Source organism: Oncorhynchus gorbuscha, linkage group LG09 (assembly GCF_021184085.1).
Source record: "Oncorhynchus gorbuscha isolate QuinsamMale2020 ecotype Even-year linkage group LG09, OgorEven_v1.0, whole genome shotgun sequence".
Classification (NCBI taxonomy): Eukaryota; Metazoa; Chordata; class Actinopteri; order Salmoniformes; family Salmonidae; genus Oncorhynchus; species Oncorhynchus gorbuscha.
In genome coordinates this window covers 82,560,229-82,573,733 of record NC_060181.1, presented here as the reverse complement: position 1 = coordinate 82,573,733, position 13,505 = coordinate 82,560,229, and the positions used below count along the sequence as shown (strand labels likewise).

Genomic DNA, 13,505 nt, shown 5'->3' with positions numbered 1-13,505 from the left:
CCTGCATGGTCCCTGTGGTTCACCTCACACACACGGTTCTCCACGCAGTACAGCACCACCTCCTGCAGGGGACAGAGGGAGGGAGGCTCGGATGAGTGTGTTCACACACACACACACACACACACACACACACACACACACACACACACACACACACACACACACACACACACACACACACACACACACAGATAGCTGCATACACCCACAAACAACAGCACTACAAGAATCCAAAACTAGAGCTGGTCTAACTAAAATGTTTATTCTATTCTATGGAGACATTTACCTTATGTTCCTATTTTTATCTGTTAGAATTTCTTGTTGTGGAGAAGGAACGGATGGTGTATACCATGTGTATCCTGCATGCGTAATTCTGCCCGCCTGCCTGCCTACGTGCGTCGTTCTGCCTGTCTGCGTGCGTCAGCCTGCCTGCGTGCGTCCGCGTGCGTCAGCCTGCCTGCGTGCGTCCGCGTGCGTCAGCCTGCCTGCGTGCGTCCGCGTGCGTCAGCCTGCCTGCGTGCGTCCGCGTGCGTCAGCCTGCCTGCGTGCGTCCGCGTGAGTCAGCCTGCCTGCGTGCGTCCGCGTGCGTCAGCCAGCCTGCCTGCGTCCACGTGCGTCAGCCAGCCTGCCTGCGTCCGCGTGCGTCAGCCAGCCTGCCTGCGTGCGTCAGCGTGCGTCAGCCTGCCTGCCTGCCTGCGTGCGTCCGCGTGCGTCAGCCTGCCTGCCTGCCTGCGTGCGTCCGCGTGCGTCAGCCTGCCTGCGTGCGTCGCTCTGCCTGGGTGTGTCCGCATCCGCCAGTCAACCAGCCCGCCCGCGCCCGCCCGCCCGCCCGCGCGTGTCCGCCCGCCCGCCCGCCCACGCGTCAGTCAGTCCGCCAGCCAGCCAGCCCGCGCCAGCCTGTGCGCTTGTCCGCTGGCCTATATGCTGAATTTTCGGTTCGTTTCGGTAGCCAAATGTGATGTACAAAACGGAGCGATTTGTCCTACACAAATAATCTTCAGGAAAAACTGGACATCTGCTATGTAACTGAGAGTCTCCTCATTGAAAACATTCGAAGTTCTTCAAAGGTAAATTATTTTATTTGATTGCTTTTCTGGTTTTTGTGAAAATCTTGCGTGCTAATTGCTACGATAAATGCTAAGCTAGCTATCAACAATCTTACACAAATGCTTGATTTTCTATGGTTCAAAAGCATATTTTGAAAATCTGAGATGACAGTGTTGTTAAGAAAAGGCTAAGCTTGAGAGCAGGCATATTTATTTCATTTCATTTGCGATTTTTAAAAATCGTTAACGTTGCGTTATGGTAATGAGCCTGAGGGTGTATTCACAATCCCGGATCCGGGATGGGTAAGATCAAGAAGTTAATAACTTCACCATGATCAAAGGGATAGTCAGTGTCAGATTTTTTTTCTACCAATAGGTGCCCTTCTCTGCGAGCCATTAGAAAACCTCCCTGGTCTTTGTGGTTGAATCAGAGTTTGAAATTCACTGCTTGACTGAGGGTCGTTACAAATAATTGTGTGTGCGGGATACAGAGATGAGGTAGTCATTCAAAAATAATGTTGAACACTATTATTAGTCCATGCAATTTATGAGACTTGTTATTACTCCTGAACTTATTTAGGCTTGCCATAAGGTTGAAAACTTGACTCAAGCCACTTCAGCTTCTCATTTTAAATGAATTTGTAAAAATGTCGATTTCCACTTTGACATTATGGGGTTTTCTGTGTAGGCCAGTAAGAACATGCCCTGCTGTAACAACAATGTGGGAAATGCCTCGGGGTGTGAATGCTTTCTGAAGGCTCTATAGATCAGAGTGGAACAAACCATTTATATGGTTATGACAATGAGAGATGGAACACAGAAAGGGCTGGGTTCCATTTAGTGTTCATCCCCTCTGGTTACTAACCAACCTGATAGAGCTGACATGATGCTTTAAATAAAACCTCACTAGCGCTGTGCTGTGTGGGAACTCTGGAGCAGAATGATTTGCACAGTTTGGTTCCATACGGTGGTGTTCATTCTGAAAGAATGAGGAGAAAAACAGAAGAAAAGGAGGGTGGACGCAGGATAGAAGAGCAAGACACACACACACACACACACACGTTAAATCTCCACACACACACACACACACACACACACACACACACACACACACACACACACACACACACACACACACACACACACACACACACACACACACACACACACACACACACACACACACACACACACACACACACACACACACCTTAACAGCCCTCCACTGAGAGAGAAGTGGCTCATCTAAACCTAGGCTGAGGTTCCAAGCGTCCATTTCTATGCTAATTCTGGACCGCTGTCTACTCCAAGAGATTATTACACACTTTCTCCCTGAGAGCAGGAGAGAACTGAGGACAAAGGGGAAGACTGGAGATGAGGAGAAAAACAGAAGAAAAGGAGGGTGACAGAGAAAAAGGACAGAGAGAAAGCAGGATAGAAGAGCTAAGTCAACTAACTCCTAGCTCTGCCAACTGGAGAGGGACTCCGCAGTCTACCTAAGGTCCAAGACTCCTCTTGCTGTGCGCACGTGTGTGTGTGGGGGGGGGTGGAAGCGTAACGTTAAATCTCCTTGTTTAATATCGCTGCGAGACAGAGGAGCACACCTCGAGAACACCAGCTCTCTCACACACACACACACACACACACACACACACACACACACACACACACACACACACACACACACACACACACACACACACACACACACACACACACACACACACACACACACACACACACACACTCCACAGTAAAATGAGACGCTCCTCCACCCTCCTCTCCCTCTCTAGAATGCTCCCTGCACTCAACTGCAATCAATGCATCACTCAGATCACTCAGTTACAAGCATCTATACAAGAATCATCACGCCACACATCACAACAGTGTAACATGAGGCTGAGCAGCATGTAGGTAGAAGCCATGTGTAACATGAGGCTGAGCAGCATGTAGGTAGAATCCATGTGTAACATGAGGCTGAGCAGCATGTAGGTAGAAGCCATGTGTAACATGAGGCTGAGCAGCATGTAGGTAGAAGCCATGTGTAACATGAGGCTGAGCAGCATGTAGGTAGAAGCCATGTGTAACATGAGGCTGAGCAGCATGTAGGTAGAAGCCATGTGTAACATGAGGCTGAGCAGCATGTAGGTAGAAGCCATGTGTAACATGAGGCTGAGCAGCATGTAGGTAGAAGCCATGTGTAACATGAGGCTGAGCAGCATGTAGGTAGAAGCCATGTGTAACATGAGGCTGAGCAGCATGTAGGTAGAAGCCATGTGTAACATGAGGCTGAGCAGCATGTAGGTAGAAGCCATGTGTAACATGAGGCTGAGCAGCATGTAGGTAGAAGCCATGTGTAACATGAGGCTGAGCAGCATGTAGGTAGAAGCCATGTGTAACATGAGGCTGAGCAGCATGTAGGTAGAAGCCATGTGTAACATGAGGCTGAGCAGCATGTAGGTAGAAGCCATGTGTAACATGAGGCTGAGCAGCATGTAGGTAGAAGCCATGTGTAAATGAGGCCATGTGTAACATGAGGCTGAGCAGCATGTAGGTAGAAGCCAGGTGTAACATGAGACTGAGCAGCATGAGGTAGAAGCCATGTGTAACATGAGGCTGAGCAGCATGTAGGTAGAAGCCAGGTGTAACATGAGGCTGAGCAGCATGTAGGTAGAAGCCATGTGTAACATGAGGCTGAGCAGCATGTAGGTAGAAGCCAGGTGTAACATGAGGCTGAGCAGCATGTAGGTAGAAGCCATGTGTAACATGAGGCTGAGCAGCATGTAGGTAGAAGCCATGTGTAACATGAGGCTGAGCAGCATGTAGGTAGAAGCCATGTGTAACATGAGGCTGAGCAGCATGTAGGTAGAAGCCATGTGTAACATGAGGCTGAGCAGCATGTAGGTAGAAGCCATGTGTAACATGAGGCTGAGCAGCATGTAGGTAGAAGCCATGTGTAACATGAGGCTGAGCAGCATGTAGGTAGAAGCCATGTGTAACATGAGGCTGAGCAGCATGTAGGTAGAAGCCATGTGTAACATGAGGCTGAGCAGCATGTAGGTAGAAGCCATGTGTAACATGAGGCTGAGCCCATGTGCCAGAGAGAGAGAGATGAAGACATCCACCCAGTCTCTGCTCATTACCATTTAAACGCTGAAAGCGATGGAGGGAGAGAAATAAAAAGCGAGGGAGGGAGAGAAATAAAAAGCGAGGGAGGAAGAGAGAAATAAAAAGCGAGGGAGGAAGAGAGAAATAAAAAGCGAGGGAGGAAGAGAGAAATAAAAAGCGAGGGAGGAAGAGAGAAATAAAAAGCGAGGGAGGAAGAGAGAAATAAAAAGCGAGGGAGGAAGAGAGAAATAAAAAGCGAGGGAGGAAGTGAGAGTGTGCTTTCATATGCAGCGGCATGGAGGACAACACTAAACCAACATGAAATATGCAGAACACCGGGTGTCACGAGTGTGAAGAGGGTGTCACGGTGTGAGAGAAATACGAGGAGGGTGTAAAAAACGGAGGTGTGAAATAAAAACGAGGGGGTGTCACGGTGTGTGTACGCGCGGGTGTCAGCGGAGGAAGAGTGTAAAAAGCGAGGGGAGGGGTGTCACGGTGTGAGAAATAAAAAGCGAGGGAGGGGTGTCACGGGTGTGGGTGTCACGGTGGTGGGTGTCACGGTGTGTGGGTGTCACGGTGTGTGGGTGTCACGGTGTGTGGGTGTCAGCGGTGTGTGGGTGTCACGGTGTGTGGGTGTCACGGTGTGTGGGTGTCACGGTGTGTGGGTGTCGAGGGACGAAAGTGTGTGGGTGTCACGGTGTGTGGGTGTCACGGTGTGTGGGTGTCGAGGAGGGTGTGTGTATGCGAGGGAGGAACGGTGTGTGGGTGTCATGGTGTGTGTAGGGAGGAAGCGGGTGTCACGGTGTGTGGGTGAAGAGAGGTGTGTAGGTGTCACGGTGTGTGGGTGTCACGGTGTGTGTACGCGCGGGTGTCACGGTGTGTGGGTGTCACGGTGTGTGGGTGTCACGGTGTGTGGGTGTCACGGTGTGTGGGTGTCACGGTGTGTGGGTGTCACGGTGTGTGGGTGTCACGGTGTGTGGGTGTCACGGTGTGTGGGTGTCACGGTGTGTGGGTGTCACGGTGTGTGGGTGTCACGGTGTGTGGGTGTCACGGTGTGTGTACGCGCGGGTGTCACGGTGTGTGTACGCGCGGGTGTCACGGTGTGTGTACGCGCGGATGTCACGGTGTGTGTACGCGCGGGTGTCACGGTGTGTGTAGGCGCGGGTGTCACGGTGTGTGTAGGCGCGGGTGTCACGGTGTGTGTAGGCGCGGGTGTCACGGTGTGTGTAGGCGCGGGTGTCACGGTGTGTGTAGGCGCGGGTGTCACGGTGTGTGTAGGCGCGGGTGTCACGGTGTGTGTACGCGCGGGTGTCACGGTGTGTGTACGCGCGGGTGTCACGGTGTGTGTACTGTACGCGGGTGTCACGGTCACGGTGTGTGTACGCGCGGGTGTCACGGTGTGTGTACGCGCGGGTGTCACGGTGTGTGTACGCGCGGGTGTCACGGTGTGTGTACGCGCGTGTTAGTGTTAATACCAGAATGTTCAATACCATTACGATACCAAATCAACAAAAGGCATATTCACCAAAGTCCCAGAATGGCACTTGAGCCAGACAGATCTAGAGTTCAATATAATTTATTTGAATGGTTCATCTATTGACAACCTGGGTAAATCAAGATGCAGGGTTCTCAAGTGTGAACAACTAAATATTTTGCTGTGCGCGTTGTATTTTGCGCGACCAGGAGTTGTATTTTGGGAGCACTGCGCGACTTACCAGATAATAATTGTTGTAATAATACGGCTTCGCTGGACTGAAAAAGCATAGCAGATTTGACTGTCATCGTTGCACGATTACTACAGGTCAAAAGGTCAAAAGATCTGACCCATATTACCGGCACAACATTTATCTTCCTGGATCGCAGGGATCACATTTTACATTCACAAACCATGTTGTGGGCAGTTCTAAAACTATTCAGGCATCATTAACCATTTGTTTACACTTTGTTCAGTCAGGTTACCTCATTGGCTAGCCAACAACCTGGTAACTTTAACAGTATATCCAGACGGTCAGTCAGGTTACCTCATTGGCTAGGCAACAACCTGGTAACTTTAACAGTATATCTAGATGGTCAGTCAGGTTACCTCATTGGCTAGCCAACAACCTGGTAACTTTAACAGTATATCCAGACGGTCAGTCAGGTTACCTCATTGGCTAGGCAACAACCTGGTAACTTTAACAGTATATCCAGACGGTCAGTCAGGTTACCTCATTGGCTAGCCAACAACCTGGTAACTTTAACAGTATATCCAGACGGTCAGTCAGGGCTAGGCAACAACCTGGTAACTTTAACAGTATATCTAGATGGTCAGTCAGGTTACCTCATTGGCTAGCAACAACCTGGTAACTTTAACAGTATATCAGAGGCAACAACCGGTCAGTCAGGTTACCTCATTGGCTAGCCAACAACCTGGTAACTTTAACAGTATATCCAGACGGTCAGTCAGGTTACCTCATTGGCTAGGCAACAACCTGGTAACTTTAACAGTATATCCAGACGGTCAGTCAGGTTACCTCATTGGCTAGGCAACAACCTGGTAACTTTAACAGTATATCCAGACGGTCAGTCAGGTTACCTCATTGGCTAGCCAACAACCTGGTAACTTTAACAGTATATCCAGACGTGGGGGCAGGAAAGGAAAAGGTATAGCTTCTTCAGGTGATCAATGATCATAGCAATGATTGAATGACAGATTTGCATGTCCTCATCATAAACCTGACATTCTTAAACAGACAGTATACAGTTGTCTATGTAATGCATCTCAGTAGGAAACAGTTTCACAACTCTTTTTCATTTCAATGACAGCTATTTGTATCAACATTTGAGTTATATTAAACTAATTAATTTACAGAGCTACATATTAGTTTCTAGGGAACATGTGCTTCAGAAGAAGCTAGAAGCATATAGGCCGTATCTAGAATGCATATCAATAAAAAAAACATATGTTTTGAACATTCTGGTGCTCCTACGTTTTTCTAGTTGGGCGCACCAGTGCTACCAAGGAATGTTTCTAATGTAGAGCTCTGAGCCTAGGCCAATTCCCAATACAGGTGAATGCATCTTCAATGGCAGTGTGTGCATGCACTGAGTTTGTTTCAACTGATGTCATGGGGCTACAGATGATTAAATATTTTCCCCTTTTATTGTACTGCAGACAGATCGCGAGAGAGCAGACAGATCGCGAGAGAGCAGACAGATCGCGAGAGAGCAGACAGATCGCGAGAGAGCAGACAGATCGCGAGAGAGCAGACAGAGCGCGAGGAGGGAGGCGAGAGAGGGAGGCGAGAGAGCGCGAGGAGGGAGGCGAGAGGCGAGAGAGCGAGAGGCGAGAGAGCGCGAGGAGGGAGGCGAGAGGCGAGAGAGCGAGAGGAGGGAGGCGAGAGGCGAGAGAGCGAGAGGATACCGGGGGAGTGAGCGAGAGGATACCGGGGGAGTGAGCGAGAGGAGACAGAGGGAGTGAGAGGAGACAGAGGGAGTGAGAGGAGACAGAGGGAGTGAGAGGAGACAGAGGGAGTGAGAGGAGACAGAGGGAGTGAGAGGAGACAGAGGGAGTGAGAGGAGACAGAGGGAGTGAGAGGAGACAGAGGGAGTGAGAGGAGACAGAGAGGTGAGACAGAGGTGAGAGGAGACAGAGAGGTGAGACAGAGAGGTGAGAGGAGAGAGGGAGTGAGAGGAGACAGAGAGGTGAGACAGAGAGGTGAGAGGTGAGACAGAGGTGAGAGGAGACAGAGAGGTGAGACAGAGAGGTGAGAGGAGACAGAGGGAGTGAGAGGAGACAGAGGGAGTGAGAGGAGACAGAGGGAGTGAGAGGAGACAGAGAGGTGAGACAGAGGTGAGAGGAGACAGAGAGGTGAGACAGAGAGGTGAGACAGAGAGAGGGAGTGAGAGGAGACAGAGAGGTGAGACAGAGAGGTGAGAGGTGAGACAGAGGTGAGAGGAGACAGAGAGGTGAGACAGAGGGAGTGAGAGGAGACAGAGGGAGTGAGAGGAGACAGAGGGAGTGAGAGGAGACAGAGGGAGTGAGAGGAGACAGAGGGAGTGAGAGGAGACAGAGGGAGTGAGAGGAGACAGAGGGAGTGAGAGGAGACAGAGGGAGTGAGAGGAGACAGAGGGAGTGAGAGGAGACAGAGGGAGTGAGAGGAGACAGAGGGAGTGAGAGGAGACAGAGGGAGTGAGAGGAGACAGAGGGAGTGAGAGGAGACAGAGGGAGTGAGAGGAGACAGAGGGAGTGAGAGGAGACAGAAGAGGAGACAGAGAGAGGAGACAGAGAGGTGAGAGGAGACAGAGAGGTGAGAGGAGACAGAGGAGGTGAGAGGAGACAGAAGAGGAGACAGAGAGGTGAGAGGAGACAGAGAGGTGAGAGGAGACAGAGAGGTGAGAGGAGACAGAGAGGTGAGAGGAGACAGAGAGGTGAGAGGAGACAGAGAGGTGAGAGGAGACAGAGAGGTGAGAGGAGACAGAGAGGTGAGAGGAGACAGAGAGGTGAGAGGAGACAGAGAGGTGAGAGGAGACAGAGAGGTGAGAGGAGACAGAGAGGTGAGAGGAGACAGAGGGAGTGAGAGGAGACAGAGGGAGTGAGAGGAGACGGAGAGGTGAGAGGAGACGGAGGTAGAGAGAGTTTGTCTTACCTCGTATCCGAGCCGTGCCGCTCTCTGTAACAATGTCTCTCCAGCATTCTTGTTGACGATTAGTCTCCGTGCCTCTGGGGGGATGGGCCTCACCACAGGAGGCTCAGCAGGGGGTGCCCTCCTCGCCCCTGCTTTCTCCGGTGGGACAGTCCCACTGCCATTCACCTGGGGGGGGGAAAGGGGCCCCGTTGCAGGGGAACAGGGCTTGACCGGAGAGCTGAGGTAATGTAGGGGAGAAGAGGGTCTTTTCCTTCGAGCACACTGCTCACTGACCTGACAGGGGGAGGAGGGGTTAGAGAGAACTCACACATACCAATTAAGAAATAGCTACTCACAAACAACTGCTCACTCACAGACAAAGCTGTACCCTCCCATAACGTGTGTGTCTACCCCCAGTGGAATTGGAGACGGAGCAGCTGTCACTATCCAGGCGAGGTGAGAGCAGAAAACAACCTCTTTTTCCTTTGCAAATCAGACGCTTCAGATGATTTTCTGCGGCTGCCACATTCCTGTGTGTGTGTGTGTGTTCACCGCCAAGTCTACTGCTGAAATGCTCCAGGGTTTTCTCGTTATGTAAAGAACGCTTGTACACAGTGTTGGCATTGTTTTACACACACACACACACACACACACACACACACACACACACACACACACACACACACACACACACACACACACACACACACACACACACGGTTTTGCAGGGCAGGAAAGGGTCAGAGAAGCAGCAGCCCTCTTAAACATTGTAAAGGTATTTCATCTCTCGCTCGGTCTTATTCCCTCTCTCCTCCCTCCTACTTTTCTCTTTCACTTCCTCCTTCTTGCCACCGCAATCCACTTTGTCACCCTTCCAGCCTGTTAAATCTGGAATCTGTGAACGCTGACACAGCCACTCACCTTGTCCACCAGAGCTGCTCCCAGATCAGTGCTGCCGTGCTGGTTGCTGGCGCCATTCAGCAGCTCTCTCCTCCGCTCCATCTCTCTCTCCCTCTGGCTGGTGTGTTTGGTCTTGCACGGCCGCTTGCCTTTGGGTTTGTCCATGTCACCATGACGACGTGGCTTGAGAGAGGCGGTGTCTCCGGTGGGGGGCTCGGGGGTAGAGGGGAGGGGGAACTGACCCACATTCTTCACCACCACCCCTCCTCTCCTGGGCTCCTTGGATCCCCGGTCACAGCCTGGTCCCATCAAGGGCCCCTGGGGGACCGATCTATCCCTCTGCTGGGTCAAAGGGAGTAATCCAACTGAGGAGACAGAGACCCTGACGGTTAGGGGTGAGGAGACAGAGACCCCGACGGTTAGGGGTGAGGAGACAGAGACCCTGACAGTTAGGGGTGAGGAGACAGAGACCCCGACGGTTAGGGGTGAGGAGACAGAGACCCCGACGGTTAGGGGTGAGGAGACAGAGACCCCGACGGTTAGGGGTGAGGAGACAGAGACCCTGACGGTTAGGGGTGAGGAGACAGAGACCCTGACGGTTAGGGGTGAGGAGGCAGAGACCCTGACGGTTAGGGGTGAGGAGACAGAGACCCTGACGGTTAGGGTGAGGAGACAGAGACCCTGACGTTTAGGGGTGAGGAGACAGAGACCCTGACGGTTAGGGGTGAGGAGGTAAAGATCTACTAGCTCTCTTTGTGTGCTGATTTATTAATGAGGATGACATCTGTCTGGGAGACACACATTTTGCAACAGACTAGATGTTTTCCACAGCGTAATGAATACACCCCAGGTAATTCCCTTTCTTACTCTTCATCTCTAATCCCTCTCTCTATGGTGTGAGCACATGGAAAGCCCTACTTTAACAGTCCTTCGTTCTGTTTCTCTTGCTCTCTCTATTTGACTGGCCTCGAGGGGAAACAGTCATTCATCATGTTAGTCACATTACACCTGCCCACATATTTTGAATAGGCATGCGCACATGCTCTCCCACAAACAGTCTCTCCTCAAGCTAGGCACACGACTCTTAATACTATATGTTCTCCAGAGCTCTTCAACCCGGAGAGAGAGATTGTGCATCCAGACCCCAGAAGCATATCAATCTAACCCCTGAGAGAGAGAGAACCACAGCTTCTCTAACACCCCAATGAGATGTCCACAGGCCCCCTGGACCCAGAAGGAAGTGTGACATCCCTCATGTCCCTGAAACCCTGGTAGGATGACCACACTGCTAACATAGAGAGGAAGTGACATCACAAAGCACATCGATATTGAAGGCTAAACCATAAAGAGCATAGATTGACTTCTGTGGTTTCAACACCACCACCAGAGAGGAGATGTTGAGGGTATAGAAAAAGAACACAGGACATCTTAGCACAAAGCACAAGACTGCTCTATAGTGAACACAGCAGCAGTGAAAGCCCACCATCACTGACGACTAGGCAACAGAAAAATCACTGCAACCTTCATTGTGCCTACCGCGTTTAGCATCTCCGTTAGCCAGCATCTCTCTGGCCCAGCTCTTCGTGATCTCTGGTTTCTGTGGCAGAGGTTTCACTTCCGGGTCGACCTTGAACTTCCTGTCCCGCGGGGGCGGGGCTTGGGCTGGGGGGAGTGTCCGGGACAGGGAGGAAGGGCTGTGATGTGATGACCATGCCCTCTCCTCTTTGACCTCTAGTCTCTCAGGGGAGGAGGCAGTGGGCTTGCGGAGGCAGAGCCCCTTCAGCTCAATACACACCTTAAGCTTCCTGACCTCTTCATCATCATCATCATCATTACTAGTAGGAGCTGTAGGCAGCACACAGACATCTGAAGACCCAGGAAGTGGAGGTTAGTGAAGAACGAAAAAATGACAAACACACACATACAGACACAGAAATGCAACAAACACACACATACAGACACAGACACACATATACAGACACAGAAATGCAACAAACACACACATACAGACACAGAAATGCAACAAACATACACATACAGACACAGAAATGCAACAAAAACACACATACAGACACAAATGCAACACACACACATACAAAGACACACATACAGACACAGAAATGCAACACTCATACAAACACACATACATACAGACACAGAAATGCAACACACATACAAACACACAGACACAGAAATGCAACAAACAAACACACATACAAACACACACACATACAGACACAGAAATGCAACACACATACAAACACACATACATAGACACAGAAATGCAACACACATACATAGACACAGAAATGCAACAAACACACGTACAAACACACACATACAGACAGAAATGCAACACACATACAAACACACATACATACACAGAAATACAACAAACACACACACACATAAATGCAACAAAGACACACAGACAAACACAGACACAGAAATGCAACAAAGACACACAGACAAACACAGACACAGAAATGCAACAATGACACATACAAACACACACAGTGCCCACTTTTTGTCAAGCTGATGAGCTTAAAGCCTCACGTTAAGCATAGTATTATGATGCTGTGTGTATATAAATTGAGAGACCGAGAAGTTGGAAAAGAGAAAAGAGGTAAAATAGTGTTTTCCCCAAATGCACAGGGAGGACAATCCCTCTCATCTGCCAGCATTGGGAGATCGAGTGCAATGCCACATGCCAAAAGAAAAGGGGAACGGGAACATAAAGCCAAACAGCCCGAGGGAAGAAAGGAGATGAAAAGAACAGCTCTGAAGAGGGAGGGTAAGCACAGCAGAGGAACAGCACTGCCGAAGAATCTCTCTCTCCACTCAGACAGGATTAAACACATCTCTCCCTCCCTCACACAGTGAGAGGGTTGGAACAAGAGAGGGGCGATAGGACGGGCGGAGAGAGAGAGAGAGGGGGGCGATAGGACGGGCGGAGAGAGAGAGAGGGGGCGATAGGACGGGCGGGAGAGAGAGAGAGGGGGCGATAGGACGGGCGGAGAGAGAGAGAGGGGGGCGATAGGACGGGCGAGAGAGAGAGAGAGGGGGGGCGATAGGACGGGCGGAGAGAGAGAGAGAGAGGGGGCGATAGGACGGGCGGAGAGAGAGAGAGAGGGGGGCGATAGGACGGGCGGAGAGAGAGAGAGAGGGGGGCGATAGGACGGGCGGAGAGAGAGAGAGGGGGGCGATAGGACGGGCGGAGAGAGAGAGAGGGGGGGCGATAGGACGGGCGGAGAGAGAGAGAGAGGGGGCGATAGGACGGGGCGGAGAGAGAGAGAGGGGGCGATAGGACGGGCGGAGAGAGAGAGAGGGGGCGATAGGACGGGCGGAGAGAGAGAGAGGGGGGCGATAGGACGGGCGGGAGAGAGAGAGAGGGGGCGATAGGACGGGCGGAGAGAGAGAGAGGGGGCGATAGGACGGGCGGGGGCGATAGGAGAGAGAGAGAGAGGGGGCGATAGGACGGACGGAGAGAGAGAGAGGGGGCGATACGGGACGGAGAGAGAGAGAGGGGGCGATAGGACGGGCAGAGAGAGAGGGGGCGATAGGACGGGCAGAGAGAGAGCGGCGATAGGACGGGCAGAGAGGGAGGGCGCGATAGGACGGGCAGAGGAGAGAGGGGACGATAGGAGAGAGAGAGGGGGCGATAGGACGGACAGAGAGAGAGGGGGGCGATAGGACGGACAGAGAGAGAGGGGGCGATAGGACGGACAGAGAGAGAGGGCGGCGATAGGACGGACAGAGAGAGGGCGGCGATAGGACGGACAGAGAGAGGGGCGATAGGACGGGCAGAGAGAGAGAGGGGCGATAGGACGGGCAGAGAGAGGGG

General features: G+C 51.6%; 1 pseudogene; it reads right to left on the bottom strand.

Moving 5' to 3' along the window:
* LOC124044171 overlaps positions 1 to 13,505 on the bottom strand; it is a 111,985-nt pseudogene that overhangs the window by 33,902 nt on the left and 64,578 nt on the right.